At 40.6% G+C, this 6,494-nt stretch overlaps 1 protein-coding gene across 8 annotated transcripts in view; it reads left to right on the top strand.

The window, feature by feature from the left end:
• The window catches only part of cpeb3 (cytoplasmic polyadenylation element binding protein 3), a 75,829-nt gene that overhangs the window by 26,118 nt on the left and 43,217 nt on the right, over positions 1-6,494 (top strand). The window lies entirely within an intron of this gene.

Below are 6,494 nucleotides of genomic sequence, written 5' to 3'. Positions count from 1 at the left end.
CAAACTTTGCTGAATAAAATACATATCTTAAACATAAACCTGTCCTGCTTAAAAGCAAAAAAAAAAAAAGAAAACAAAAAAAAAAAAAGGCCAAATTTAAGGGCAAAAACAAAACTGGGGAAACTTGTAAACAAACTAAATAACTCCGTTCGTCCCCCATATTGCTCTGTTGTCTCACGCTATCATCTCCATGAGCGACACTTGGCTCAACCAATGGGATGAGGGTATTCTGGATCATTACATATATGTTACACATATATGTTGTCAGCTCATTGGTCACAATGTTTACCCTTAGTTTTGTATCTAACATACCCTTGTTCTTTATTTTCCATTAGCTTTTTACTGACTATTTTTTTACTCTCACAGTAATACGGGTCAAAGTGCGTTCCTTTTCCACTAAATACGAGACAGGTGCTACTATTTCTAAATACAAAACGATTCCGTTTTTCCATGGACGGTTGGCGACCCTGGCAACAAAGCGGGTCGGAGATGGCGGGAGGGTGGAAGGGGCTAAACTTAAGGCAATCCTGGAAGATAACCTGTTAGAAACTTCAAGAGAGACTGGAGCAGATGTTCACCTTTCAACAAAACACCAACCTTTAATATACAGGCAGAGCTACAATGATTTAAGTTTGTTAATGAAATGCTTATTTTAAATCTAATAGGAATTGGCGGCATTATGTTGCTCAGAAACTCTTTTTCCGTTCTGGCTGTGATTAAGCTGTGTTGAAATAAAGAAAAGGAAAAAACTTAGGTTTCTAGATGTCTAAAGACTTGCAGCTGTAACTGCAAAAAATTGTCTTTAAACTGTTTAATCTGGGAGCTGGATGAAAAATTTTGTTTTCCAATTTTATTCTTAAAGACTTAATGTTTTGTTTATGCCCTATTTTTTCCCTATTATGCCCTACTTTGTGTTGCTCTGTCTCAGAAAATCCTAACAAATGACATAGAGGTTGGAAGTTGTAACGGGTGTGTTTGGATGGAGAGCCTTCTGTTTATCATCCCCGTGAATTAAAACCCACAGCCGGCCGCTGATTCGCTCCCGTCGTATTATTTTTCCTTCCATAGTGTTTTGGTGTTTCTGGGCTTGATGAGTGACGGGCTTAACGTCACCGAGGAGGACCGCCTGAGTCATAACTGAAGGGAGTCGTTAGCGGAAAAGCAAACAGTGACACGCTTTGGCTTCGTGTGCCCGTCGATGGGGCCACCGGCGGTCGTTGGAAAACACGAATGTCATCCACAGCAGCGGTCGTATGAGTAACAGCCTTTTTTAGTAGCGCTCGGTAACAGCTGGATGTCGTTCTGAGGTAAAGCTGTGCTGCGATAGGCTGTAGGAAGGTAAAAAGTAGGGCTCAGATTACTCAATAACAGGCTTTTTAGTGCAGATAATTGTCCACATGTGCAAGGGCTAATGTTCAACCGCAGGGTGGATTTGACCCCTTCAACTTTCCAGCTGACATAATTAACACAACATTAAATGAGTTCATCTAAACTAGGGTGTCCCTGCACTTTAAACGGCGTGTAATGACTTCACAGAGATAAGGTGATGTGTTTATTGTCTGTGTTAAAGGTTAAAACAACAGCTCCATCTCAGTGTTTTATTCAGATGGGTTCTTCATAGCTCAACATAAATAAGCCTCTTCTGTTTCAGGCCACAAAACACTCAGGGAATGTTTGTTTTTTTCAAATTTCTTTTCAATCTTTCTGCAGTTTTTTCCAGATTTCATATAACATTGATTCCTTGGAAAGCCAGTTAAGCAGCCATACATGCTTAACTGGGATAAATATCTTCTTTTTTGTTATTTATAAGATAAACAATAATGTTTTTAATGTAATTACTTAATATAGATTTGTTCTAACACAAATAAGGGATATATCTTATCAATTTAGTTTGTATTGGTGTGAAATGCGACTTTATAAAGGATTTTAAGGTTACCTTTTAACCCTATAATGCCAAATGTATCATATTTGATACATACGGTTACTGAAATGTTTTGCGTCTGACACCTTTGGCATAATTTAATGGTAAAAACTTTGCTCAAAATCTCTTGTACACAATCAGATATACCTGATAACAGCCAGTAGAAGACTACACAAAAAATTGTTTTGACTTATCGCATAGTAATAAATTATTAATATCAAAAAATTCAGTTTTTTCTTTTTACATATTTTGTTAAAAGGCCAAATAAGGACTTTAAACCAAAAAAAGTAATTTTCTCTTTTGTTTTATTCTTGGATCGGGCTTTAAAGGGTTAAAATATTTTTGATAAGAATTGCTGAGTTGATCTTGAACTCTTAATAAGGTATTTTTACCAACTGATTGTACCTGAAAGCCTTTTTAGAACCTATAAGTTTCCTTATCTTTTGGGTTTCCTTACTTCACATTTCTTTGTCTCCTTAAACTTTACCAGCAGTCTTTTATTTTTTTATTTCATCTCGATTTAATCAGGGCTATTATATATTTCCACACCTTGCTATTGCCACACCCATAACTACAACAGGGCTTTTACTCCCGAGATCTTGATAGGTTGGTTTAAAGGTAAAAAAAAACAGTACAGTCGAAGTTGGATTTCAGAATGCAGTCACACCCAGATTAACTATGATCCAGTTAATGGATTTTACAAGTTTGTTTCAGTCACAAGGCTATTTATTATTAGTGTCACATGCTGATTATAATATTTTTTCATCTTAATTGTTCTGAGAAAAGGATTGTGATGAAATATTGTCAAATTTCTTTTTTTAAGGTTAGCGAGGCAGAGGGGTAGCCAAAAAATTTTTTATAAGGGCGGCCATTCAATAACCAATGTAAATTGAAGGGTTGCCATAAGTGGATAGGCACCAGAACCTCAGGGTTAAGCTACACTGTTCCAACAGGAAAATTAATTAGCACAACATCCATGTTTTCTAAATGAAGACAAACTATCCTTTCCTTCTGCCTTTGCTAACAAATAGACGCAAATATTGTGGATGCAATTCTTTCAGGTTTAGGTTCTGGGGCAAACATCGTTTCCATTGTCATTAATTATTTTTATCAATAATCATTCTGCAAAAAACAAGATATCTACAAGTAAAAATATATACATAAATTGATTATTTAAAATAGTTATTTATCTATGATTTCACTGAAGACTCCTAGCTGACTTGCGGAGACGCAACACAAAATCTAGTTCTGAAAAGAGAATGAATTATGTACTTAACTTTAATTTTAGTATATTTATGTGCATAATTAACCACTATATCTTTGTTGTCAAGTAAATGTTAATATATGAAAATTAAAATGGTTTGAATATTCCACTTGAGAGTATTACTGTTGCCACCGTCTGTATTAGAGGGGGAAAAGTGGTAGGGGTGGCCAGTGATTGGCTTATCTCTAGCTCCGCCCCTTGTTGCGAGGCCCCTTAAACCTTTAAAGTGTAACTCACCCCATGGGAAAACGTAACTCCGCCTACAGACATTTTTTTTTATGCCATCGATATGGTGGGAACCAAGGGACCCTGAGACACGTGGCTAAGTTTGGGAGCCGTCGGGGTTCAGCAGAGGGTGCAATCAGGAAGAGATAGATTGGCAGCTAGCCTAGTTTTATTTAACAATGGAGAAAAAGCAGAGTGATTCTGGTAGTGCTGCCTTCAAAGCTTCAGAGGCCTGAAGCAGCTGCTGTGGAGGCTAGCCTCACTGTGCAGAGCTGTGTCTGAGTGACTCTGTGTTATACCCCAGTGTGCGGCTGTGGTGAAAGTCTCTATAGCCCCATTTACACCACCCTTTTGAAACCGTGCCAACATCGGTCCGAGCACGGTAACCAAGATAACTGTTAAGCGTAAATGGCTCGTAAACTGAACCGCACCATGCCAGACACAACCGAACTGCTCTAAAGTGGTACTAGTTCATCAGTAGGGTTCGGCGAGGTTCAGTTCTGGCTCGGTTCTCAGATAACAAAGAGCACATGAACAGACCGCGTCATCTCCTTACAGTCAGCCTCCGTAGTCATGACATTCCAGTCATTCATAAAGATAGCTTTGAGTTAGTTAGCTTTGAGTAAAGATAGCATCAGTTTCCACTGATGATTATGCTTAGCAATGTGATGAACCTCAATGTCTGTAATTGTGTCCTTCAAGCCCTGATTAGAATATCGTTTGTCGTATCCACTTCCCAAAAGCCAACTCTGCCTTCTTCGCCTGACTCTCTGCAAATTTCCTGAATGTTACGTGTGCCGCCATGTTGATTTGCTTGTTCGCCTCTAGAGAGCAGTAGTACCATAGATCATCACTAGGGGGTGAGGAACCGTGCTAGCGTGGTGTGTAAATGGTCGTAAGAACCGAGCTCGGTATGGTTAACTGATCCAAGCTGGGCACGGATCAGTTTTCAGGGCGTAGTGTAAATAGGGCTTATGAGGGACCTAGACGTGTATCGTTTGAACCGATAGGAAAATCCAGCTCCAAAACCAATTAAGAAGCACTAAGATAGATTTGAGATAAATATTGCAACAAAAAACTCTCATAAGAATGAATAATACAAAATGAGATTAAATATCCTTCTATAGCCCCGGTTTATACAGTAGATCTTCAAAAAAGTTGGGGGTTTTGTGATGAGTTGGACTTTAAGGCCTTATTTGTAAAGTGCGCCACTAGTTAAAGAGCTGAATTTGTAAGACTAAACTATATTAATTAGTTGACTTTCTAAAGATAATTGATGGCAGTGGACTTCCTAAGTTCTTTACAGGGGAGTTCTAGTAGGCGCTTTACCTTAAAATTGTTGCTCACTAAGCTTCTAATCAAAGTTTATGACAATGTCACATCATGTCACCAACTTTGTGCTCTATTGCCTCAAGCTATTCCATAGGAAAATTGTGGATGGTACCCCATATGGCCAAAACTCCCTGTTTTTCCACCATACCACCAGGATAGTCACAGTCCTCCATATTGTAGATCCAGCTGAGTGCACGGCAGGGAAGCTGCTGTTTGTTGAGTCAACAAAGACATAGATGGTGCCTCTTGAGTGGCCTCGCTGCTGCGCGACCACCATGGAGATGTTGAGAATAGCTCTGGGAGGAAATGTCACTGCAGCAGCAGCAACTCAGCGCCCTCAGGCTCTGCCAATGAACTCTTTGGGGGAAGCAGATGGCACAAGCCCAGGGTTATTTAAAGGCTCAGGAAGGCAACTGTCTCCCCTCATCACCCAAAATGACTAATGTGGACAGATAGGCAAAGCATATGTTGTTGAGACAATCGCCCCTCAATGATCAAAGCACTAGTACAGTCCCTGTCACATGTCCCCTGTTTGTAATGCAGTGGGACTAGGTTAAAGTTTATAACCTGCTTGGAAGATAAAGCAAATTCTCTCCAAAGGGACGTTGAGGCCGGTCAGACATTTGAGCTGAAACCGGCTGTGGCGTTAACAAACAGACCGCCCACACATTTATCAATACGTGTTTCTGCACTGCTGCCCCTAGGGGCTGTTGAACTTGGATAGCAGCCTGGCCTCTGGTGAAACGGGGGGAAGGAGTGGATGGTTGGAGAACCTTCTAGAGAGTTAAATAACACCCCTCTGTCTCAGAACACACATCATGTGATTTTTTTTTTTTTTTCTGTCATGGGGTGATTACATCTTTATGATGATCAGCTGATAGCAGCAGCGGAAGAAATGAGACAAATTTGTTGCAGCGTCAAACAAATCCGTGCATTCATGAGAAGTGAGACATGCAGGTAGAGGCTTGTCGGCTTCTACTAACCTAGATTATTGCCTGAAAACAGGGTGTAAATCCAGGGAGACCCCCCCCCCTCCTTCTGCAATTAAGTCTGCTGATCTGGTTTTCAGCCAGTTCTGTTTCATTTTTTGTAAGAGGCTCATCTCCATGTCAACACAATCCTGAACTGTTGTCTTCACACCTTGTTTGCTCCAAAGTGTCTTCAACTACTCTTGGAAATTTAGGAAAATAATCAGATTTCCTTTTTTTCATCTTAATATAACCAGCGTCACATTTAAACTCTTTCTAAATTTGTTTTTAGGATGTTTCAACTCAATCTAGGCCATCATTGTTGTTGTGTGCTAAGTGTGGTTCTTTGATATGGAGAACCTGTCCGTTAGTCATGGTTGCATCAGGAAGGACATTTGTAATGAGAACTCCGTCCCTGAGTGGAAGTTGCAATAACTTCCTGTGGCAACCTTTGACTAAAGATGAACCTATTCGTCTCCTAGACGGTTGACATCTTTCATTCTGAGGCCATGGTTGCCATGATGGACTGATCCCTCCTTCTGGTGGTTGAGTTTAAGTCTTCCATCCATCCAGCCATCCATTTTTGTCCGCCTATCCGGGGACAGGTCGCGGGGGCAGCAGCCTAAGAAGGGAGACCCAGACTTCCCTCTCCCCAGCCACTTCTTCTAGCCCTTCAGGAGGAACCCCAAGGCTTTCCCAGGCCAACCGAGAAACATAGTCTCTCCAGATGCCCGAGCCACCTCAACTGGTTCCTCTCGACGTGGAGGAGCAGCGGCTCTACTCC

The sequence above is a fragment of the Cyprinodon variegatus genome, unplaced genomic scaffold (assembly GCF_000732505.1).
Source record: "Cyprinodon variegatus isolate N-32 unplaced genomic scaffold, C_variegatus-1.0 Scaffold11, whole genome shotgun sequence".
Classification (NCBI taxonomy): domain Eukaryota; kingdom Metazoa; phylum Chordata; class Actinopteri; order Cyprinodontiformes; family Cyprinodontidae; genus Cyprinodon; species Cyprinodon variegatus.
This window is presented reverse-complemented; position numbering and strand designations above follow the sequence as displayed.